Source organism: Labeo rohita, chromosome 10, assembly GCF_022985175.1.
Source record: "Labeo rohita strain BAU-BD-2019 chromosome 10, IGBB_LRoh.1.0, whole genome shotgun sequence".
Taxonomy (NCBI): Eukaryota; Metazoa; Chordata; class Actinopteri; order Cypriniformes; family Cyprinidae; genus Labeo; species Labeo rohita.
In genome coordinates, this window is record NC_066878.1 from 21939835 (window position 1) to 21966687 (window position 26853).

Sequence of the window (26853 nt, forward strand, 5' to 3'; positions counted from 1 at the left end):
AAAAAATCATGACTATTCATGCTAATCAAACCATAGATGGATTTGATCAACACCCCAAAGTTTGACAGTCATTATTACCTCTTCATGGGTTGACATTTAATTCCGTAACGTTACACAGTTTTACGTATCTATGGTTTTGATGCTGATTTATGTCTGACAAATGTGTTAGATTACATGTGGAAGCATTTCGGTTTCTTCTTCACTTGTGGGAAATTCTGTACAGAAGATGTGCAATAGTGCCCCTAGCATGTAACAATGAAAACATGAATTCTCAAAGCACAAGTATAGCTCAAGTACACTTAAATAGACTTTTTCTATGTATAAATCAAGTACACTTAAATGTCATATTAAGTATAAGTATATTACTGAGAAGTATACAAAGCACATTTCTGAGAAGTACATAAAAAGTATACTTTCCTGTTAGTTTAGTTTAAAATAAGTATACTAATAGCACACTTCAGGACTGTTCTGGTTGCAGATGTGCTAATAGTATGTTTTACCTGTTGCGTCTAGCACCCTTAGGTCAAAACAAGCCTCTAAATATTTGTGTCAGAGCACACTTAAGGGCATTTTCTGACATACTTAGTGTATGAAAACAGGAAAAAAAAAAAAAAAAAAGCTTTCTGGAAAGTGACTCATGCAAAATGTACTTAAGTGTGAAACTTATTACACACAGCCTCAGGCAGAGACTACAAAATTACAGATGGACTGCATAAATGACACAAAAGCAGTGTGAACTTGCTTTGTTGAATGTGTTCATTGATCTGTCACCACCACCCACCACCAGCTTTATTTCTTTGGAAGCATCCTCAGTCCCAAAACACAAAGTGGCTACAGTTAGGCTACAGATCTTACAAAAAACTCAACTAAAGTAAAGGGTTGGAGGCTTTAAATCACAAAATGCACCACAAATGTGTCAATGGACTGCTAAGAAATGCTTTTGAAATTTGCTGAGAACTGTGGGCAGTTTGACTGTCCAGTTTTCGTCTTTTGGCCTGAAACGTTAGCTCGGCATTGATATTAGGAGGCTTTAAATGTTTCTTCTAAAACACAAGAAAAGAGGAATAAAAAACATATCCTCGCTCATTTTTACTATCAACTTGCCAACCAACTTGCTGAATGTCCATTTAGTTAATAGTACCCTAACAACATCATTCCAACAGACGTAAGCAAAACTGAAATGGAAAATGAACCACTACAAGGTCTAGTTTCCAGAGACAACTGCAACAGAATATGTAAGAGCCGTTCTTCAGTGTAAAACCTCCGAAATACTTCAGGTGAAACTGACGGACAAACTGGTATGGCAGCATTTCAAATCAGGCCAAAACAAAGTTCATTTGAAGTTTAAAAGTTTCTTGAACATTCTTTCTGGGTGGTAAACACCTTCATTCCGACTAACACTGATTTGATGATGAGATTATGTAATAGGTAGCTGTGGCTCTGGGGCTTCACCTTCTTTGACTTGGAAATCTTCTCCAGTTAATTTGTCCTGTTTAGTCTGTCAGATCAAGTAAAAACATGAACACACTGGAAAGCTGATTTATAGTATAAGGTAGAGATGTAATTATTGAGAGGAAACATATTTATCTAAAAAAAAAACTCAGTAGCATGTACAGCACTGGGATGAGTTCTTCAACAATATACTGCCCCTTACGAAAAAAAAAAGTTTATTCAAGTGTGCTATTAGTACACTTCTAAAACTAAAATTAGGAAAGCATACTTTCAGTCTACTTTTTTAAGTACCTCTCAGAAATGTGCTCTCAGAAATAGCTTTTTGTTTAAAATGTTCTTTCTTTCTTTTTCTTTTTTTATGAAGCTTACCCACATTTAAGTGTTTATTAAAAAAAAAGAATGTATTAAGCTAGAATAAAATGTTTTTGTTTACAAGCAGACACCCTGTTCTTTCTTTTGTTTTGTTTGTTCAGATATTAATATAACAAAATATATACAAATTTTTACCTAAATAGGGACATAGTAGTATACTTAAAGTATGATATAAAGTTTACTTAAAGAAAACTTACGAGTATACTTGCAGTATAAAACTACTAAACTAGTAGTTTACTGAGACTATACTTCAAAGTGTCCTAAAAATGCTACAAAGTATTTGATTAGTAAACTATCAGTATACCTATAAGTTCACTTTTAATATAGTTGCAGTACAAACTAAAAGCATACATGCAAACTAGTTGTGTACTCAAAGTTTACTACTGTCATCCTTAAAGTATACTGAAAAGTATACTTTTATTTACTAGAAAGTGAGGCAAATTAGTCCCAAGGAGTATTGAAATAGTACATTTACAAGTATACTACTAGTACACTGACATACTTATCACATAAAGTATACCTAAAAATGTACTTGAACTTTACTTAAGTATACTTAATGAAAAAAAAAAAAAAAACTTAAAGCATACTTCTTTTTGATAAGGGGCTGCTTGTGTCGAACTTGCGTTGCAGAAGCGAAAACTTTACTGTGAGTATATCTGTGTCTTAATGCAATGTCTTTCTCTTTGAGTATCTCCCGTGTGTCAACCAGGAGTATCCAGCTCTGCTCCTGGACAATCACAGTCCTGCAAAGTTCAGCCTTATCCATAATTAAACACATCTGAACCAGCTAATCAAGGTCACCAGACTCTCTAGAAACTCCCAGGAAAGTGTGCTGGAACAGGATAGGGCTAAACTTGAAGTTGCCCCTCCAGAAGCAGGACTGGACACCCTTGGTCTACAGCAATGCCAAAGTAAAAGTCTCTTGGCAGCTCTTGGTGCCAGCACTCCACTACAGATTTGAGGGCATGGAGTTGGTTAGTCTGGTGGCACACTGTGCCACAAAGACGAAGCCTAGGAGGGCTTAAATCCAAGGAAGGCAGCTGCCCCTCTTGAAGTTAAGAAACCAACATAAACAGAGCTTGTATGCCACAAAACAGTACTATCTAGGTCTGTAAAGCCAGTTCCACATGAGCATGGAAGAGCTCACAACTGTTTCATCTTAACTCCGCATTGTTATATCCTCAATTGCTTTTCACATCCTTTTGTGGAGACCCATCATACTGGCAAGTCTGGCACCGTCAGAAAACTAATGGGAAGCCACCATATTCAGGTCACCATTTGTTTTGTATTATGGTGAAAGGAAAGAGCTCTCAGGACTACACTTTTTGATTGGTGAGCTGGGGTAACGTGGTGATTGATGTACATTCAGAGAAGCTTGTTGGGTAACTATATATAAAAACACAGTCTGCTCATTTTGGCTTAGACTGACTTAATAATCACACATCTATGGAAATGTCTTTGACAAGCTTTGAACTATGCATAGTGAGATACCACACAAGAATAAAATCCTGCAGTTCTCAAGAAATTTCAGATAACATCTGCATTTGGCTCTTCATGGTTCAATCATTTTACCATCTGAACGTGGAAATTGTTTTACGCCATTCTGGTGAAGAAACCATCCTGGAGTGTAAGGTGGAACTATCTGAAATATAGGATAGTCATGGAAGAACACATGGATTAGATGCACCTGGCGGGTCTCATATTCCTTGGAAGTCACACAGTCCTCAGATCTAATGATTCCCACAACATGGCTGCCTGAATCATTATGAAACTCAGTGCTTAATAGTTGGCAAACTCAGCTGGATGAAGCAAACAGGATAAAAGATGTTTTAAAAGGTTTTTTCCATTACTCAGGGGTCTAGGTTTCCTGCTCACTTCTCCAGATTACTCTTCACTGTACATGGTCTGCAGATACAAGTGGTTTCCAAATGGCAGGCCCCTGACATAAATTAGCTCGGTTTTTGCTCAGAGTAGGTCACGGGGGTTCAATTTTGAGGTTATACGTTTGCGGTATTCAGACCCAATTCTGTAAAGTATCCATCTATCTCTATTAAAGCAACAGTTCACCCAGAAATGAAACTTCTGTTTACATATATTCACCCACATTCAAAACTCACATGACTTCTACCTTCCTTAAAAAGGAAAAGAAAAAAAAAAAAAAACATTGAACCAAATTTTCAAACAGACATAATTTTATTAACAAACTGCATATTTAAAGTCTAAACAAGTACACCCTTGCCTAAAAAACTCTTAAAACTACATTCCGTCACAAAAACAGTATTATTTATACAGTTGTAGTTTGGGCGTCCACCATGACACTCACTGTGAGAAATACCGTTATACCGAACTGTTGTATATATATCTATCAGAATGGAAAGACTGCTCTTAAACAACAAAATGAAAGTTGGATGGATATGTATACTTTTAGAAAACAATAACCCTCGAATAGATGGGGCTTTTTATGCTCAAAAATGACAAAAGTCAGCATAAAAGTATCTTAAAAGAAGTCCATACGGCTTGTATATTGTATTCCCGAGTCGTATGAAACCACATAATGGTTTGTGTGAGACAAAACTCTACAAAAATCAGATAGTCAAGATGCATTACACCGGGTTTGATGCCAGTCACACATCATTGGTTAATCTGCCAACAAAGCATGTTGAGCTTTCAAGAGCAGCATGGACATTCTTCTGAATATTTCCTTTGTTTTGAACTGAAGAAAGTCATTAAGGGGGTTATTATGGAAGTCAGTTTCTGCCACTGAATAAAAAATATAGAAAGGTAACTGTGACTTTTCATCTCACAGTTCCGACTTTTTTTCTTGCAACTGCATGATACAAACTCACAACTTTTTAAAAAAAAACCCTACAGTTCAGACTTTTTTTTTTTTCCCTCAGAATTGCAAGTTTGTATCTCACAGTGCTGGCTTTATAACATGCAACTGCACGTTATTAAGTCAGAAATGTGACGTATAAACTTGCTATTCAGAGAACATATCAGTCTTTTTCCTCTCAAAATTGCACTTTATAACTTGCAATTGCGAGTTTATATCTTATAATTCTGAGAAAAAAAAAAGAGTAGCAAAAAAGGTCAGAATTGTGAAATATAAAATTGTGAGAAAAAAAGTTAGAATTGCGAAAAAAGTAGCAAAATATAAACTCGCATTAGAGAGAAAATGTCAGAGTTGTGAGTTTATATCACTCAACTCTGACTTTCTAACACTCAATTGCGAGTTTATATCTCACAATTCTGAGAAGAAAAGTCAGAATTGTGGAAAAATGTCAGAATTGTAAAGTCAGAATTTAACTCAAAACTGTGAGTTTATCTCTCACAATTCTAAGAAAAAAGTCAAAATTTCGAGTTTACAATCGCTAATCACAATCTGACTTTATAACACTCAATTGAGAGTTTATATCTCATAATGCTGAGAAAAAAAGAATAGAAAAAAAAGTCAGAATTGTGAAATATAAACTCGCATTAAAGAGAAAAATGTCAGAATTGTGAGTTCATATCAACTCTGACTTTATAACTCGCAAATGCGAGTTTATCTCTCTCAATTCTAAGAAACAAAAATCTGAATTGTGAGTTTATATTACCCATTTCTGACTTTACACTCAGTTTATGTCTTAACACTCAGTTTGTGTCTCATAATTCTGAGAAAAAAGTCAAAATTGCAGGAAAAAAATCTGAATTGTGAAATATAAACTCACATTTGCAAGAGAAAGGTCAGAATTGCAAGTTTCTATCAGCAATTCTGACTTTATAACACTCAATTATGAGTTTATATCTCATAATTTGGAGAAAAAAAGGCAGAATTGCGAGTTTATATCAGATACTCACAACTGCGAGTATATCTCTCACAGTTCTAAGAAAAAAAGTCAAAATGTGAGTTTGGAATGACCATTTCTGACTTTTTAACACTCATTTGCAAGTTTATGTCTCATAATTCTGAGAAAAAAAGTCAGAATTGCGGGGAAACAATTCTGAATTATGAAATATAAACTTACATTTCAAGAAAAAAAGTCAAAATGTCGAGTTTACAATCACCATTTCTGACTTTAAATACTCAACTGCGAGTTTATATCTCACAATTCTGAGAACTGTGAATTCACGAGTTCACCTGCCCATCCAGTGCTGATGGGCAATGGTAAACAAACTTGGCTTACTGTCTGTAATGCAGGCTCGAACCCAAGGCTTGGCTCGTGCGCCGAGTTCAACCCCCCAATAACAGAAATAGAGGAGAGAAGAGGAGGTGGAGGCAGGGGCGTCGCTAGGGCTAATCATTCGGGGCTTGAGCCCCGAAAGTTTTTACTCCAGCCCCGAATGGTTTTTTTTTTTTTTTTTTTTTTTTTTTTTGTATGGCCCTATGATTTCCACGGAATTTGTAGAAATTTGAATGAATTGATAAAAAGTTGGTCATTAAACTTAAATCAAGTCGCGACTAGTATCTGTAAATATTATGCTGCACACGTGACGTGTGCAGTGATTTCAGCGTCTGCCGTTTCACTAAATGAGGACATAAATACATTAACAACATCTCCAGAACTGCTCTGAGAGTCACTTCATGAGCATTTCACTGTTTCATTTGAGTAAAACAAGCCCCAAATATATACACAGAATTTTAAAGGTATTCACGGCAACCCGGAAAAGTAAAAGTTTGGTTAAACTTTATTAATCATTCAGTATAATGTACGTGCCTACTACTACTACTACTATTAATTAATAAACATTTCTAAAAAAAAATTACACAATATTTCTTCCATGTTTTACATTTTAATAGTAAATCCCCTTTATTTGCCAAAAATAACACATCATTTTCATTAAAAGATCAATGAAATCAATATTTTATACCTTCATTTGATAACCAGAAAAATACACAACACATAATTCCATAAGGCTATTGTAAAAATAAATAAAAGTTGTTTTTATGCATTCAAATAAACATATTTGGTAACAATAAAATGTAAAGTGAGAAAAAATAAAACATTTCATAGGGTCCTAAACATGTAATTTTTCCTAACTTTTGATAAATTGACGGTAAATTGTATAAGATTCATGGTTTTAATTAACTACACATGATTAATTACATTTTGATTAATAAAAATTATATTTAACCATTAAAACGAAGACCAGAAAAATGAAAACAGAATCTGAAAAGAATAGGGCCCTATTTTTGCATGCAACCATATATTTGTTACAGTTATAAACACATTTTCAAATGTATTATTTTATTTGTCTAACATATACCACTAGCCACTGATGTTTTGGCACCAGCCCCAGATGTTTTAAAATCCTAGAAACGCCCCTGGGTGGAGGGATGCCGGAAGAACTGAGGCTGGGATGGTGCAATGAGAGCTGCTTATTTAGGCTCGTAATGATGATTGACAGGACTGAATGATTAGGCTCCTCCCGAACCTACGTTTGGAACTTCATTTAAAAAAAAATCGCAGTTACCTATTTGTATTTTTTATTCAGTGGCGGAAATGGGTTTCCATAGTTTAGAACATGATATCTTAAAAATTTGAAAATAATATTTCTTGGTTGAGTTTTCTTCTTTTGTTTATAGCTGACACATACTGCTGATTGGAAATCTTAATGATTCACTTGTGCAGCTGGATGTGTTATTGTATTTGAGCAACTTTTAGCTCACTTTACATGGTTTTGTTATTGTACTCACCCTCGTATTTCAGAATTGTTTATTCTGTTTTCTTTCTTAAGGATTTTACGAGCAAGACTTCCTACTAAACAACAGTATGAGATGAGAGACTGCCTGTGTCATTTACTGTTCTGCCAAACACTTGACTTCAGATCTTACTTGAAGGTGATATTATTAGGCTGACTTTAGTCTGAGTCATAACTATGAGTATGACAACATGCTAACCATCAGGAACAATTAAGCCTACATTCTTGACTATCGACGCCTTAAGAGGGTTAATCAGATAGTTAAGAGTTTAATAGGGACCAGAGGCCGGACATACATCACTATGAAATTGAGTGCGATATCTTATGATGGATTTGAAATGTTATTTTAAAATGATGGCATATGACTTAAGTACAGTATTCACTGACATCAGTGTAAGAAAACTTGAGGAAGAAGCCAAAGGGTGATTTCATGCACTCGTCTGAACTATGAAACCCACGTTTGCCATGAAGCCTGTTGTGATCACAGTTGTGTCACAGTTGTGTACGGGTGTGTCTTGAAATGCATATGGGCTGCACACACAAGTTTTACCTTTTTTTTTTAATCACACATGTTTTAACTTAACATATTATATGGGCTATAACTCAAATCAGACGTTTTAACGCAAACAAATACCTTCTTATACTTATTTTGATCTCACAAAACCTGTCAAGAACAGATCATATTTTCAAAAGATTTAGATTTTTATACATATAAACATCTTATGGCCTTTTTACTGTTTATTTTGGTGTGTATACAATACAACTTGGAAGTATTTTTTGTGGGATACACCCTACTACATGTAAGCAAGTCATCACAAAGTTACAGCAGCCTACCACAATTCACACTGTGAGTTTGTCTTTGAAGCTATCCAGACTAGGCGCCGTAAACTCCAGTAAGGACATAAAACAATCTCCAGATAACAGCTTGACACCAACACCACAACAAATCATTATCCTACGAAGATAATACGCAGTTTAGAAATCAATAAACCTCATACTGTAACTAAACTGAACTGTTTTGACATCTGCCTCTTTTCATCCATTCAAAGCAACAAACCACACACCTCAAACGATCACATGTATCAAAATAGTGGGTCGTATTTATACTGCTGACTGGGTGGCCATTAAAATAGCACACAATAGAGCACAACCATCCCCTCTTTCGAGTCACGGGACCTCCCAGCCATGCCCCGTTCCACCTATTTATTTAGAGAGCGCCACTGCAGCAAATTGAAGGCCACTGAACACATTTTGGGGTTTGATATCTCCCTTCAGCAGCTCTGACACACAGCAGGAAGGGCAGGAACCAGCATTGGCATCGCAGCTCTGCTGCACGGCACAGCTGCACCCAGTCCTGACCTGGGAGGTGATGGGCAACCGTGGCTGTTTTTTGTAAAGAGGAGGCTTTCCTGTCTCTGTCTCGGGTGCAGCAGAGCAGCCAATGGATATATTAAAAGCTTGGCACTGAATTTGTTAAGTCCGCCCATTTTAAAAAAGGACAATGAAGGATTAAAAAAAGGACTGTATTTTTGCTTTTATAACACTCTGTAAATGTTAGGAGCGGCCCATCTTGAATGCTTTCAGTTTTCGGCTACACCAACTTCAAACATACTATCAGTCAAAGGTTTAAAATACAATGACTGCATGCCAGGAAGCTCAAATATAAGATTTTGCTTTATTTCAGTTAACATATAAATATAAATTAATATAAATTGAAATTATATTTTAAATATAAATTTGATTTGATATATATATACATTTTAATACACATAATAATAATAATAATAATAATATGAAAAATATAAAAAATAAGTAGTGACTTCTAAGCTACAAACAAATGCAAAATAATCACACATATTATTATTATTATCATTATTATTATTATTATTATTATTATTATTATTAATATCTGAGCAATTTTCTATATATTTAATATAAATATACATTTAATGCAAACATACATTTCATATAAATATAAATTTAAAATATAAAAAGTACAAACAAATGCAAAATAATCACACCTTATAATACAAACAAATGCACAATAATCACACCTAATAATAATAATAATAATAATATCTGAGTATTTTTCTATGTATTTTAATGCAAACATAAATTTAATGTAAATATAAATGTAAAATATAAAAAGTACAAACAAATGCAAAATAATCACACCTAATAATAATAATAATATCGGAACAATTTTCTATGTATTTATTATAAATGTACATTTTAATGCAAATATAAATGTAATATAAATATAATTGTAAAATATAAAAAAGTACAAACAAATGCAAAACAATCACACCCAAAATTAATAATAATAATAATAATAATAATAATAATAATAATAATAATAATAATAATATTTGAACAATTTTGTATATATTAAATATAAATATAAAATATAAAAAGTACAAACAAATGCAAAATAATCACACCTAATAATAATATCAATAAATCAGAACATTTTTCTATACAATGTTCTATATATATATATATATATTATAGTTTAATTTTAAATATATAAATTTTCTATATATTTAATATGAATATAAATGTAAATATAAATATAAATTTATATAAATTCAAAATATGAAAAATGAGTAGGTATGACCTCTAGAGTACAAACAAATGCTAAATAATCACAACAACAACAACAACAACAACTAATAATAATAATAATAATAATAATAAAACTAAAAATGTATTTTAATATAAAGTATCGTACTTGTTTAAAACAGAATTACACTGAATATACCTGATTTATGTGATATTGTGTAATAAATCAAATGTACAGTCATCCGACAGCTTAAGAGTGTTTCTTTAGTAATCTTACTTAATAAAACTGCATAAGAGGGTGACCACATTATGACTCAGTCTAATGAAATGAAAATAAATTTGCCCTTGAGATGATTTTCAGGCTCATCCTACACAGTGGGACTGAACACACCTACTCCTTACACACTGCTTACAATAAAACCAAATGTATTTGCAAAATAAACCAAATTTCAGAATTGAAACAGCATCAGAAGAGGATTGTTGTGTGTTGACCTGAGTCTGTTCTGGTTTGGAATACACTATTCCAAGGCGTGTTTTTTGGGAGCCGGCCAGAAGGGCCAGGAATGCTTGACTGCTATCAATCTGATTTTACAACAAACCAGAACGGCTTGTTACAACCTTACCTACACACAACACAGCATGAAACAAACCCCCTTTTGTTAGGTACACGTTATCATCTTCTTGAGAGAGTTTAGTCTGTGTGGAAAAGTGGGGGAGGTATTAGTGCAAATTGGGGCAAACACTGAAGTTTGACACCTTTTGGGAACAGGGTGGCACCTATGCAATACATCCAAAAAGAAAAACCTTGAAAGAGTAGGATTTTTATCGTCTATTTTATGCATCACTAAACTCATATAGGGGAGACTACATTAATTAGAGGCTAAAATGAATTGCGATGCTTTTTTCAGCTCCTTTGCCTCTTCTGTCGGACACTGCCACGCGTTACTGTCTCTGAGATCAGAAATGTGCATGATATGCTGAGCTTACAAATTTATCACATTATAAGTTTAACTATACGGAGAAAAAACATATCTCATTTATCATTTTCACATTTTGAACCTTGGCGTTAAACACTTACTTGCAGTAGTGACAGTGAAATCCAACAAAGTTATTCCAAAACTCACTCGTAAGTCCTAAAAAGTACTAAAAGCTCCAAAAACACAGCGTCTGGTTAAGAGAGAAGGATCGATTGTTGTTTAGCGCTGTTGTTTAGTCCACAGCTGTTTGGAATATTCATTTTATGTCCTCGCAGTTGCGCGCATATACGGCATGTGAGCTGGAATAATTCACCTCTGTCCCGTTACTCAGAGAACAACTGCGGCACTGAGACTCAGCGGCAATACTCTCAAAGAGAGAGAGAGAGAGAGAGAGAAAGAGAGAGAGAGAGGGAGAGTGATGTGTGAGTGACGTCACGCACTCACACACGCACGCAGACGCGTAAATGCAAACACTCACTGTAGGCGCGCTCTGGTGTGGCGTGTATAATTGAAAACACATTGTCAGCTCGCCCAGTAAAGTTTATAAGCCGCGAGTGAACTACTTTACTTAGCATGCATGTGATTTCTCAAAAAAAGAAATTGGTATAAGTAGTCATAATCAGACCAGGTACTGTATGTGGTACTGTAAGTCATTATTTGGATATATGTTTGGATGATTCTGCCATGCATTTAACCTTTGTTTCAAACTATTCTCTAGCTTTTTTATGTTGTCTTTGTTTAACAGTGCACTGAACAATCATAGTCAAGTAAACTGTAAACAAGCTTGTAAATGTACTTACACTATCCAAACAAGCATACTTTGGTAGAATGAAAACACTTGCCACCATGTGACATCACAGTCACTCCCTCACTCTCTCAGTGAGGACTTCTTTTACATATCGTATATATAATGTATATTTGTCTGCAATAATGGTGCCTTCTGCTGTCAAAACTTACAGTACAGTGACCTACAAAAGTATTTGGACTTTTTTAAAATTAAAACAAGTGCCTACATATAAATATTTTTAGATGTGTACACAACTTCTAAAATAGGAATACTTACACACAAATAAAATGCAGTTATAGAATGCATACGAGAACTTTGCATTCATGATTCTTTCATTGGCTTTCATTTACAAAAAGCATGTGTTTCTAGCTGTGAGTGTAGGGGTGTGCATGTGCCCTGCCACATTCTTGGCTGGATTGTGCAGACATGGTTTGAACTACAGTAAAAATATGTAACATAAACCAGAGTTTTTCTTGTGATTGGTGATGCAGAACGGACAATAATGCATGATTCTTCTAGCACAGGTAATATTAGAAATTAGACTGAAAGTTGTTTGGCTGTGCACACAGTTAACAAATGCAGAATATCAAATTCACTGATAATCTGAGTTAAATCTAACATCTGAATTAGATTACCTTGTGAAGTAGTGATGTCTCATTTACTGTAAGTCACACTCTTGCCATGCTTTCCCTCACTGACCCAGCCATTGAAGTCACCAGAGTATGAACAATCATCACCTGCACTATAAAGCACACACACACACACACACGCACACACACACCATCATAGGTTGTCTGGCCTCGTCTAAAGAACATGGACTCTCTTTGCCTGGAAACTTTCACTGGGAAACTCACCAGAGACTCCTGGAATTCTGCTCACTGCTTATCCTTGCTCCAAGTCGATCCAAAGTCATCTCTGAGCTTTCATAGTCATTGTATAATCATCAAAGTCATCTTAAAGTCTCCAGTTCATCTCCAAGTTGATCCAAAGTCATCTCTAAGCTTTCATCATCATCATCCAATCATCAAAGACATCTTTAAGTCTCCAATGCCTTTTCCAAGTCAATCCAAAATCATCTCTGAATCTTCATATTCATTATCCAGTCATCTCCAAGTCTTCTAAGTCTCCCAGGTTATCTCCAAGTCTCCTATAGGCTAGGGCAGGGGTGCTCAACCCTGGTCCTGGAGATCGACTTTCCTGCGGAGTTCAGCTCCAACCCTGTCCAAACACACCTCAACCAGCTAATTAGGATCTCAAGAGCACTTGATAATTACAGACAGGTGTGTTTTATTAGGGTTGGAACTAAACTCTGCAGGAAAGTCGATCTCCAGGAACAGGGTTGGACACCCCTGGGCTAGGGCATACTTCACTTTCCGCATTCCATTCTGTCTTATGCACAGTCACGTCCACACAATGTTTAAAGTATACTCGACCAGCGCGGATGGATGAGCTCAACACATGCAAAATATCACCTACTTGATTCATTCTGTCTCAACATTCACCTTCTGCCTGTGCTGTTGTACGGACGGTCCGTGCAGTCACAAAAACTGGGCTGCACATGGACAGTGTGTGAAGATGTCCACATACACTTCTGATGATGAAAACTACATCACAAGGACAGTGCGCGGACCATTGCGGAATGCAGATTGCCAAAGTATACTTTGGGCTTTAGTCATCTTCAAGTCTCCTAAGTCATCTCCAAGTCAATCCAAAGTCATTTCTGAGTCTTCATAGTACTTGTCCGGCCTTAAAAGTGATCTATAAGTTCTCTACTAAGTCACCTCCAAGCCAAACCAAAGTCATCTCTAAGTTCCCTAACTCACCTCCAAGTTAATTCAAAGTCATCTCTGAGTCTTTGTAGTACTTGTCTGGTCATCAAAGTCATCTTCAAGTCAATCCAAAGTAATCTCTGAGTCTTCATTGTCATTGTCCTGAGACTTCATTGTCATTGTCAAGAGTGTCAACTCCAGGTCTCCAAGGTCATCTCCAAGTCTTCATAGTACGTGTCTGGTCAATGCTTATAAGTCATCTCCAAGTCTCCTAAGTGAACTTAAAGTCAGTCCAAAATGATCTCTGAGTGTTCATAGTCATTTTCAGGTCATCAAAGTCATCTCCAAGTCTTCTAAGTCATCTCTAAGTCTCCTAAGTAATCTCCAAGCCAATCCAAAGTCATCACCAAGTTTCCCAAGCCATTTCCAAGTCAATACAAAGTTATCTCAGCATCTCCATAGTACTTGTCCAATTATCAAAGTCATCTCCAAGTCTCCTAAGTGAACTTCAAGTTGATCCAAAGTCATCTTTGAGTTGTTATAGTCATTGTCAAGGTCAACTGTGTCATCTCCAAGTCACCAAAGTCATCTCTGAGTCTTCATAGTCATTTTCTGGTCACCAAAGTCATCTCCAAGTTGATCCACAGTCATCTCTGAGTACATAGTACTTGTCTGATCACCAAAGCCATCTCTAAGTTTTCTAAGTAATCTCTAAGTTTCCTAAGTAAACTTAAAGTTGATCTAGTAATCTCTGAGGTGGATGAGTTCGAGCCTCCATTGAGGTCAGCAAAACAGGTTTGTTTACCATTAGCCAAAGGGACTGGATGGCCAGGTGAATTTGTGAATCACCTTCAAATCAATCCAAAGTCATCTCTGAGTCTTCATAGTCATTACCCAGCCATCAAAGTCATCACCAAGTCTCCTAAGTCATTTCCAAGTCACTCTAAAGTCATCTCTAAATCTCCTAAGTCATCTCCAGTCAACCCAAAGTCATATACGAGTCTTCATAGTCAATGTCTGGTCAACAATGTCATCTCTGAGTCTACTATGTCATCTCCAAGTTGATCCAAAGTCATCTCCAAGTCAATTAAAAGTCATTTCTGAGTCGTCATAGCAATTGTCTTGTCACCAAAGTCTTTGAGACTCTTCTCTGAGTCTCTCCTGTTCTCCTGTGTGTGTGTATGTTTGTGGGTGCATTCCCAGACATCCTGTTAGACAAATCCAAGCATCATTACTCAAGTCTCCAGTTTTCTGCACACTATAAAGTCTCGGTCACTTGTTTTGGTTGTGTTCCTGCCTCTTTCAATAAAACGTACCATGTGTTGTTCTACATCTTCTGTCGTCATCTTTGAGTCTGTGCCATATCGTGACAGTTTAAATCATTATTTTGGTTGTATTTTTACTCTTTTTTGTGCTTTTTCAGCACACATTAAAAACACACAGTATCTCAAGTATGAAAAGTATTGCAAATGTTTTATTTAGAGTAATTTTCAGGCTTGTTTTCAAATCTAAAATACAAGCTTTCAAATTTGTATTGAATGAGTCAGAGGCACTAAATGCATCTGCACCAATACTAGTCATAACCTCACATCTTATCTGTTGGCATGCTTCATCTATGGATGTAGAAACAAACTGACACAACTTACCAAAGAAAAAATAAATAAATAAATAAAACTTGAGCCGAACATTCACATTTGGTATAAAGGGGTCTTAAACGACTGCAATGAATTGAGTGATAAACTCACTTGAATATTCTAATCGTGAGTGTATGAAGGAAAGTCACTCAGATTTAACAGTAAACAGCACTGTTTCTCTGCACTTCTGAGATTCTCATAACCAGGTGTAAACAGGGCCAAAGTTGAAAAGAATAGTTTTCACAATAATTGTTCTTTAAAGTCGCGGAAATGAAGTCCCTGCAAAAATACCACAGATTTGTCATTAAAATACTGCACCGCTTACTCAGCTTTTTGTTGTTGTTTTGGGATAAATGCTGTTTCACACTGCATAAAAGTAGAAAATGTTTCTTTATGTTCCTGCAAATTGTGGTTCAAAATGATTCCATGACAGTCCTTCCCATCAAGATGGATCAATTTTACAGCCCAATCAGTTGTTTAAATAAAACTGAGGTTAAATTTCTTCTGAAGTTTGCACAACAGCATACCAAGAAGGAACATCTGACTTACAGCTGGGTTTAACAAGCTTTTCTTCTTTTTATAAACTGTCAAGCTTTGAGCCAATAGCACCAATGTTTCTTCCTGCAGTAAACATTGTTAGATTGTCTGCTCAGTGCATTCATAACATGAAAATGTCAAATGTCCATGCAGTGGGCTGCATTGCCCAGTGTAATTAGCTTCTATTGCAAAAGAAAAAAAAAAAAACCTAAAAAAACAACAAGATCATATTAGCATGGCAGCACCAGCATGACACTGAAATCACAGCCACATTTTCCTCATTCTTCCAGGCGTGTCATAACTCAACTAACTTCTTACTCCATATTTTTCAGAGGGAGTAGGGACATTTCTAAACATGTATTCTGAGGCCAGGGGAGTTGACAGGAGACCTGGCGTCTCTTGTTTCTGCCAGAACAGGCCGGCCGAAGAGTTAGAACAAGAGTTCAGGACATGAGGGTGCGAGAGCGAGAGGAAACAGGAGGTCATATGGTGGAGGGGTTGGTGACCTTCCGGACTGCTGTCAGAGACAGATTAAATAAACTACAGATAGAGGCGATGAGCTATGGTGTCTTAGTGGTTTCCTAGCAAAATGAAAGAGGACCTTTGCTGAAGGCGTCTTTGATTGGAAAACGTTTTACCGGAATCTGTAATAAACACACTTTAGCTTAGAACTGGGTCAAACAAGACTAATGAGTCCACTCCCACATGTGTGCTGTAATGACTTTGTCAGACTGAAAGAAGTGACGCTAACATCTTGATAGCAAATGACTACAGCACATAGTCAAGACATACAGTTTATGAAACTGTAACTTAAGAACTCAAACAATCACTTAAGAACAGATCTCCTAGAAGTACTTTAATAATTTGATTCCAGTCGAAATAAAGGAATTATTTGTTGTTTTAAAATGTGCTGTTTCATCTGCTGTGTATGCTTTTGTCCAAAATTGTACATTGTGTGGTAATTATGATATCTGTTCAGCATGGCGTGCTTCTGTTTTTCAAATAATTCACACATAAGATGAAGTCAGTAGATGCACAAATACTGTATCTTCAGTGAAGCCCATTGGCATTTAGTACATAGATATTTACTCTAACTGTAGACAGAAATGAAATACGGAGAAAATAAACCAAATATCCTCAAATTTCCTGACGATAATACATACTGACATACGAAATTCCATTTATTTGCCTAAATTGGAATCTGTTTGGACTTTGTTTTTCACTGTTTTATCTGTTGTCAAGGTCACTGATTTGAGTTCTTTATTAGGTGTGTCCTGTTAATTATCCTCATTTGTCTATGTACATAAGTTCCACTTTGTCTAAAGTTCAATGGCCGGTCATTGTATTTGGTGTCCCTATGTGTGTGGATGTCTCCTTCGTCATTCCTTGTGGATTTATATTAAAGAATTTAAAGATTTCCTTCTTCGTCGTGCACTCTTGTCCTCATTCCAGCACGTAGCGTGACAGCGGGGTAATGAAAACTGCCCCAACGCTTTCATTTCTCAAAATTACTGGCAGATTTCATGAACAGAACGATCAAAACTTCAATAACCAGTCTGAACACTGCATGTGTTACAGTTAAAGAAATGTGCTATAAAAAATGTGCTTTTAAAGCTTAATAGACAAAATTGCAAACAGCAACAATGGATAAAAACATCTCATTTATACTTAGATACATATAATCAATTAAAGCTGTGCATATAAACATTTTTGTGTTGGTGGAGTTACTAACTAGTTCTTTCGTGACAACTCTTGGAGAGACTGGCGTGGTAATGTACATGACAGTGTAAATGTATTTGGTCTTGGGGGAATAGATCTGCTACGCTGCTGCTGCTGCGACAGCGCAAATACAGAGACTTGATACTGTCAATACATCCACAACATGCTGCTGTGAGCATTTAAGAAATATTGCTGCTGCACATATAACATGAATAACCCCCATAGCATACATGAATCACCTCGTAGCAGATCTATACAGGTGGAGCTGGGGAAGGTGGAGGGTTTCTGAGCATAATGAAAACTGCTTACAGCCAGCACTAGTCATATATTTGAATGCTGAGCAGTGAGCTCATTGGCTACTGATACAAGAGAGAACCAATCAGCTGTGCCAAGTGATAATGATGTCATTAGGTCAGAAAATCACCAAAATCACTTTAAAACATAGATCTTATGTTCAACCCTGTTCCTGACCTATGCTGAAAAACCAAGTACCTTTTATTGATCAGTATAGCAAATTTGCACAACCAACTTGAACCTGTTGCAAGGTGTGCATTGGGAAATATTTTGCCCTTACAGCAAATTCTCATTTTGGATTCCTACTGAAAAACTGCTCTGTTCCAGTTAACACACTTGTGGTCCAGGCAAGTCCATGAGGCTGTGGTGTTTAATCACTCACTAGCACCCCCTTTACTTCCAATATATGCTGTAGAATGGACTTCTACCCAAAAGTCTAAAAAAAAAAAAAAAAAGGGTTCAGGGACAGGTCCTAACTCAGCAAAACTTAGTCAATCATCATGGTATTAAGGGTGTTGCATTTATCGTGATCTAGCATGGCCTGCATCTAGTGCTGAAGCGTGACAAGAAGCGTGTCTTTAAAATTAAAACTCATGGTCTACACACACCACACTTTCAGCATGTGTTCGCAGCACCCATCTACAACTGTGGAGGTTATTCAAAATCCTGCCATGCCACAGAATCCCACGCCAGTCACATAGTTTCAGTTAAATTGCATTATATTTATTCTAAATCAGTGTGCATAATGACTTCACCATAGGGTATGTTTACATGACACAAATATGCTGAAATTTCCTTTGCGTTATTGAAAGGCTTTGCACACAGATAAAAACGGTGTCAAAACAATCCTCATTCACACGGATCTATCAAAAGGACTTCAAACGCTGTATTATTCACACCACATTCACACTTCAGGGTTTTGTTAAAGGGCGTGTCTGTGGTACACATCTAAACTCATCTAAATGCCAATATAGTGTTATAATCATAGTGCCACCTGCTGGTAACATGAAATTACTTGATTTACATTAAATTAAACAAGCACTGTCCATTCTGCAATAGACGTCACATGTTTGGTAAGAGTCCGAAGACATCTAAAGGCAAATATTCAGTTATATTCATAGCGCCACCTGTTGGCAACAGGATATGTCATGTTTTACACTAACTCAAAGATACCATGTTTAATCTCTGCCAAACTTCATGTGATATGAAGTCCTGGCTTGAAGACATCTACATGTCAATATTCAGTTATAGTCATAACGCCATCAGCTGGCAGCAGGAAGTTTGGCACATATAAATGACTTGAAATATTCTTACTATATTTACCACTTTAAATGCTCATCGTTCACTGTTTTCCTAAAGCCACCGGGTAGTGGTGAGCCAGGGTGCAGAAGCCCTTTTAACGCTGTGTTCAGCTTTAAAGTTTAAATTGTTACTCTCTTGAGTTACTACTTTAGAACAAATGTAAAATTCTTAAAAACACTAACCTGATGAGATTCATACTTGGCTATAATAAATAATAATAATAATATAAAATAGAATTGCTATAAGTAATGTTTATTTAGAAAATGTGACTGGGACATGCATTTACATTTAACTAAAACAACAAGAACAACAATAATAAATATAGCTGCAAGCAGCAATCGCAGGGCCAAGCACAAAAGCAGCAGAATGAGGAGCTAAGCACGGCAAGAAGCAACAGACCAACCACAACACTGAGTAATAAAAGCCATTTTAGGAGGATATCAGTTGAAATGGTTGAAAAATTATAAATACAACACTAATCATATAATTTAATGGATTTTGACCAATAGGTGGTGCTGTGACACATACAAAGTTTGGTGTCATTATGTCAAAGCTTTTGTTAGAGATACAGAGATACAGCCTCAGAGTCATTTTGGCATCAAGCCTAAAATTTGTGGTGGCGCTGTATGAAAACAGTTTTGTCCATCGACACGAAATTCATAAGTTTTGTCAGCACAGTCTGAAGATGATTTGAGTCAAATTTGGTGAAAATTGGACCAACGGTCTAGGAGGAGTTCGAACAAGTAAGTTTTGTACATTAATCAAAATGGCGGAAAGGAAGTTCAGCCAACTATGGTATAATTGGTATGTATGTTGTTGGCATGACCCAAGGAATGTTCTGAGACCAGTTTCATTACAATAGGCTAATGCAATTAGAATTTATTAGCATTTTTGTAAATTTCATTATTAATATTTAATGAATGGTGTATTACTTCTGACCAATAGGTGACGCTGTTACCAAATTGATGTTGCGTAGTCAGTGTGAGGTGACAATGGCACATACAAAGTTTGGTGTAATTATGTCAAAGCTTTGCGGAGATACAGCCTCAGATGCAGTTTGGTATTTTTCCAACAAATTCTTTGATGCATTAAACAAACACTGTTTCGTATATCGACACGAAATCCATAACTTTTTGCCAGCATGGTCTGAAGATGATCTGAGTCAAATTTGGTGAAAATCGGATCAATGGTCTAGGAGGAGTTAGAAAAAGTATAATTGGTATCAGTGTTCTCGGCATGATCCAAGGAATCTATCAAGACAGGCTTCATTACAATAGGCTAATGTAAACAAAGGTTATTAGCATTTTTAAAAATTTCTTAATAACTTTTGGCCATAGGGTGGCACTGCCCCAAAACCTTTTGAGTACTGTCAAGGGATGGTGCTAAAGACACATACCAAGTTTTGTAACGATACGCCAATGTGTTCATAAAATATAACATTCTTGCAGAAAATTCAAAATGGCCGATGCACAAAATGGCTGATATGGGAAAATTAGGTATGATTGGACTTGGCATGATGCACTAAATAGGCAAGTTTTGTAATTTTTGGCCAAACGATTAAGAAGTTATAAGCAAAAAATAAGCAATTTTTCGTATCTCCAGACCGCTAGGTGGCACTGTGCCGAAACACTGCAGGTAGCCTCAAGTCAGGCTTGTTATAACACACCCCAAGTTTGGTCTCTATATTCCAAACCATTTGTGGAGATATAACCTCACATTCATTTTTGCATGCTTTTTGTAGAATTCGTTCGTGTGTTATTCGAGGACGGTTTGCATGGTCTGAAGATGATCTGAGCCAGTTTTGGTGAAAATCAGACAAACCGTCTAGGACGAGTTCGAACAAGTAGGTTTTTCAAACAAAAATTATAGAAAAAAACTAAACCTAATGATTTTTGAATTTTGGACTTGATTCGTCTCGACATGAGCCAAGGATTCAGAGGGAAAAAAAATCCTTCTGTGCCTTACGGTTCAAAAGTTATTAGCATAAAATGACTGAAAATTTGGACAAGTGGTGGCGCTAGAGAGTTTGAGTTAGAGACTCCAAACTTGCTGTGGTTAATGTTGTTCTCTATCAGTGTGCCAAATTTCACAACTTTCCCGCAAATGGTTCTATGGGCTGCCATAGACTCAAGAGCGGAAGAAGAAGAAGAAGAAGAAGAAGAAGAAGAAGAAGAAGAAGAACGCCAATTGATACAATAGATACCTTTGCCTCCTCATTTCAGAACATGATATAGACTAAACACATAAAATGCATGCACATGACGTAACTGTTTTTACAAACTAGAGCTTTCGCGGTTTACACAAAGATGTTATTGGTATCGTTTCCAAAAATGTCAACTTTAAAACCCATTGTCAAAAGTTTGCATTTTCATTCTCCAAAAGCAGCACTGTCATGTAAATAAACGGACAAACACATTAAATATTTTCCATTTTAGGTGAAAACAGTATCGTGTAAACACCCCCTTAGACTGGAAGAATTGTTTTCCTCAATTTTCAGTAAAGCATTTGTCTTTCTGTGGCTTGAATAAAGTTTATGCTTCATGTAATAAAATATAAATCACCTTCTCTCTTCTGTTCACTCAACACTCAAATTTTGGTCATTGACTCTTGATTCTTTAAGTGAACTTTTGCCTTTTTGGTGATTAGATTCACTGTTGTGGACTGCAACCTTGAGTTGTCCAGTTTTCAATATCTGTGAACTGTCCTAGACATGATGCGGTGTGCTGTTGTGCTCCTTGTCTGGTGTGTGACCACCTTTAAAGCCTGGTGTGAACACCAGAATAGCAGCTCTTGGACTGTATGCTGTGGAGCAGAATCCAAACCACAAAATATGCTGATAACCAGCTAAAATGGTCTTTTTAACCAGGACATGCTTAAGCATGAATAATTCATGAGAATTTTAAGAAATTCCTAGTTTCATATTTTTTTTAAACTGATATGGAATATGGCCCATCACTAAACGCTCTCTGGCACAACGACCATTTTCTCAGTTTAACATTCCTTTCAAGATGTGAGATCTTCTACATGCGGGTTGCAAGGAACGTTGAGTGACTCACGGAGCCTCTTTCCCTACAGATGTTTGTTATTGAGTCAGTGAGGTCAGTAATCACATTTTCACTGCGTGTTAGCGATACCTCACCGTGGGTGTGTCCTGGGGGTCATGGCAGGATTGGTGAATCCCTTTGAAGCCAATTGCAACTCCCAGTCCCACCATCCTGTCAGTTTACTCACAGATTCAAAGGAATTTCTGAGTTAATGCCTTCCATATAGGCTGCATAAACCGGGGTGCTTCGGTATTACCGTTCTAGCTCTTTCTTCTCTCGGTAGGGGAAAAATCGAAGGGAGACGCTTGGTTGAAAAAAACATAAAACAGGATCTTCAAAGACATCTGAGGTCTGGTCCGTATTACCCCAAGTATCTACATGGTTTTGATCAACCAATCAGTTCACAAGCTGAGCAAACAGGTGCTATGCAGCCATCTATTAAACATCTTTTCCCTGTGATGGTTTTGGGTAAAGCTACTGGTTGCTTTTGAGCAGGAATTACTGTTAACACAGTTATTTTTTAGTTATTATATTGTTATTATATATTGATTACGTTTCAAAAGAGTCAGACTTAAAGATTTCACCCGCCGTCAGACACCAAAATTAACCTGACAGAAAAAAGCAGCAAGCAATGTGAACTACTGATCTCTTCATTCCTGAGCTTGTTGCTTTGCTCTCTAACATCGCAAATGGAAAAGGATGGAAAAGCCATTATTTGAAACAAAAAAGCCCTGTTATTTAGAGGAAAACTTGGTGTAGTTTGACATAAGGAACCAATTAACCCCCCCTCTCTACCAACCCCCTACCTTACTCTACCTCAGTCTCGGCCGTCCTGGAGAGAGAGCAGAGGAACTTGTTGGCAGTAGACATACTACCAGGTTATGAACATCTGCGTTTTCGTGTTACGGCCTGATAACAACAACAACTGAGCCGTTTTTTTGTTTGTTTGTTTGTTTGTTTGTTTGTTTGTTTTGTTTGTTTTTTACATTGTGATAGAGGACACACCATATATGGATTAAAGACACAATGCACAATATGGCTCATGTTTGAGTCCAAACTATACAAAATACACAAAAATAAACTACATTAAACTACAGTAAACAATTTAAAAATATGCATTATAAAGACTATTTAAACTTCTGCAATGAGCATTAATTTTTATTTATTTATTTGTATTTTTTGTTTTAAAACTTTACACAATAAGGTGTTATTTGTCAACATTAGTTAATGTAGTAACATGAGCAAGACATGAACATTACGTTTATTACTATTTATTATACTATTATACTTTTTATTCATCTTAATGTTAGTTAATAAAAATATAGTCATTCATTGTTTGTTCATGTAAGTTCATCAGTGCATTAACTAATGTTAACAAACACAACTTGTGATTTTAATAACGCATTAGTGAATGTTGAAATTAACATTAACTACAATTAATAAAAGCTCATTCTAAGTTCATGCTAACTAAGTACTTTACTAATGGTAACTAATGAACCTTATTGTGAAGTGTAAAATAATCATTTTATTTTATTATTAAAATGCGGGAGTTTGGCTATAGTTATTTCAGTATTATTAATTTAGTATTGTTTAGAAATTATTTTTACATTTTCAATTGTCATTTTCATTTAAACTAATTTTGTTGTTTATTTGCTTTGATATTTTATTAGTATTTTTTTGTATATATATATATATATATATATATATATATATATATATATATATTAGTTTTAGTACTTCATTTTTAGTACTTGTACTTCATAATTTTATTTTAATTAGTTGAGGAAACTTTTTACATTTTATTTTTTGTATATTTCAATTATTAATATTATATTCTGTTTTATTTCAGCATATTTTAATTACTGAAATCACTTAATAATAAGTTTCAGTAAACAATAACACAGTTTAAAAATGTATTATTATTATTATTATTATTATTAATATTAATATTAATATTGTTTATATAATTTCTTTAGAATCATCATGATTTTATTATTATAGCTTATATTATTATTATTTATAGAATTTATTTAGAATCATCATGATCTTATTATTATATCTTATATTATTATTATTATTATTATTATTAATAGAATTTCTTTAGAATCATCATGAACTCATGATTCCTTGTAGTTTTCACAATGCCCTGCTACTTGCCCTCTTTCACCACATGAGGATGACTTCTGGATCCTATTTGTCAGTCTGACAAACAGGATTTCCAGATTGTGGATGTCTCATGAGGACTCTTTCACGACACATTCCTATTCCAAACACGCATACCTTTGTATCTATTCACGCAATCAGGGTCAGATCAAAGGAGCATGAACCAGTCACAGTGTCTTGGTTTTATGCAACCTATTTTTGATACACCTCATCTCCAAACTTACAGATAAGACAATAAGCTCCATTAAGATGATTCTTCGGTTCAAAACAAATTTTCATTGGTCTCTTTAACTGCCTCTAAAACACTTCATCATTGTTATATTGTATTCTTAACGCCAAGCTGAAGAAGAATGTTAAAAGCCCTTGCATGGGAACTGGTGTGTTTTGTATAAAATCACAAGCTCTTAACCCTTGGACATGTGTTATACAGATGGTTCAACACAAAGCGCACTCCTTATGAAAAAGAAAAAAAAAAAAAAAGAGTAAGAGGAAAAAGTGCTCCGTAAGGGAGCTAAATGCCCTTTTTGTGGCGATCAATCCTAACAAGTTAAATTTCCTGACAGGAGGCTAGCCAAAACACTAGCTACGTCATATTTTGCTCTGGTCTCTGGCTAAGTCTGTCACTTTCAGGCTGTGCTAACAGCTTGTAGCATTTCATTGCTGTGTGTAGCCCCACCCTGGTGTAAATCCATGTGGTAAGCCTTGTGTGTGCCTATGCTAACATACTCACAAGCTAACATCTAGCCATGTAAGGCCTAAAGTCTGGTCCACATTGTGAATTTTTTAAATGATTGAGACAGTGTTGCATTTGTTTCCAGTAAAGTGAAACAAATTGAAACTTGAAAAATGGTCAACCCAGGCTCACTGGAAAAACATTATGACATTCCAGCAAAATGATATTACGTTGCATTTTGCATATTTCTTGACTCTTTCAAAGTGGAACGTCCAGTTAGTGGTGATAAAAGCATGTTCAGTTTTATTCCAAAAACAATATGGCTATGTTTTATTACGTTGGTTGTGGTACATATCACAGCTCTTTAGAAATGATATGTCGCTTGAGTGACGCTAAAAAGTTATTGGTGTGACGAGTTTAAAAATACCGCAACATTTACACTAAACCAGACTCTAAACTTAACGATAGTGTTAACAAAGCAAACATGAGATAAAACAGATTTGCTGAAGCAATCAAATCAAGTCTTTGAGCTCTTTTATCGAGTGTTATGACTTAAACTTAAACCTGAGTGCTTTGTATCACAAATTCAATGCTGTACTAGGTGCGCTAACAAGCAAGTTTACCATGCCAGAAAAACCATGCATAGGGAGTTAATTATGTGATGCAAACATGAAACTGTATTTGTCAACAAATCACAACTCAGCTTCATTGAAAATGCATGTTTTCTGCAACACTGACATTATGTACCTCGCTGCATGCTTCGTGGCAGATTTTAAAGAAACTTTTTTTTAAAAAAAACAAACAAACAAACAAACAAAAATAAACCTTTGCTGAAGCTATCATGACAATTTATCTTGCCTCCACGAGTCTTTGAGTTCATTTATTGAGTGTCATGACTTGAACCGGAGTGCTTTGCATTACAAGTTCGGTGCTGTACCAGGTGCGCTAAGAAGCAAGTTTACCATTTCAGAAAAGCCTTACTTAAGGAGCTGATTATGTGATGCAAACATAAAAATTGTATTTGTTAACAAATCACAGCTCAGCATCATCGAAAATATGTGCTTGTGGCAACATTGCTGCAATACTGATAGTATGTCCCTCATTGCAAGTTTCGTAACAATTTCAAAGTGACGTGCAATAAGTGGCACTAAAACACACGTTCAATATGTGACTGTGGTTATGTTTTTATTATGGTACAGGCGTGTATTGTGGCATTTTTATTACCTTGGATCAGGCATGATCCAATTCAAATGTCCGGAAAGTGTCACTAAAAGGTTAATGCTCTATTGTGTTGGAAAATAGGATACACTCTACACCAAAGCAACAAAAGCAAACACGAGATAAAACATTTGCTGAAGCGATCATGCCAATTTATCTTGCCTCAAAAGTTTTTTGAGCACTTTTATTGAATGTCATGACTTGGACCCTGAGTGCTTTGCATTACAAGTACAATGCTGTACCAGGTGTGCTAACAAGCAAGTTTACCATGTCAGAAAAGCCATACATAGGAGCTCGTACCTCATTGCACATTTAGTGACAGTTTCAAAGTGAAATCTCCAGTAAGTGGCGCTAAAACATCAGTTTAATACATAGTCATGGTTATGTTTTTATTACGCTGTTCAGACATGTATTGTGGCACTTCAGAATTTAAATGTCGAGGAAGTGTCGCTAAAAAGTTGATGCTCTATCATGTTGAAAAAGTAACATACACTTTACACCAAACCAACCCTAAACCTAACGGTAGTGTTAACAAAAGCAAACATTTAGATAAAACAGATAAAACATTTGCTGAAGCGATCATGCCAATTTATATTGCCACTATAAGTTTTTTGAGCTCTTTTATCGAATGTCATGACTTGGATTTATACCAAAGTGCTTTGCATCAC

General features: G+C 35.8%; 1 protein-coding gene across 1 annotated transcript in view; it reads right to left on the reverse strand.

Annotated features, from left to right (window-relative positions):
- Positions 1 to 11398, reverse strand: part of lpar1 (lysophosphatidic acid receptor 1) — a 32666-nt gene extending 21268 nt beyond the window's left edge. The window contains exon 1 of the mRNA XM_051121534.1: positions 11147 to 11398. The gene's annotated coding sequence lies outside the window, so the exon portion shown is untranslated. The remainder of the gene's footprint in view (positions 1 to 11146) is intronic.
- Between the last annotated feature and the right edge of the window lie 15455 nt (positions 11399 to 26853).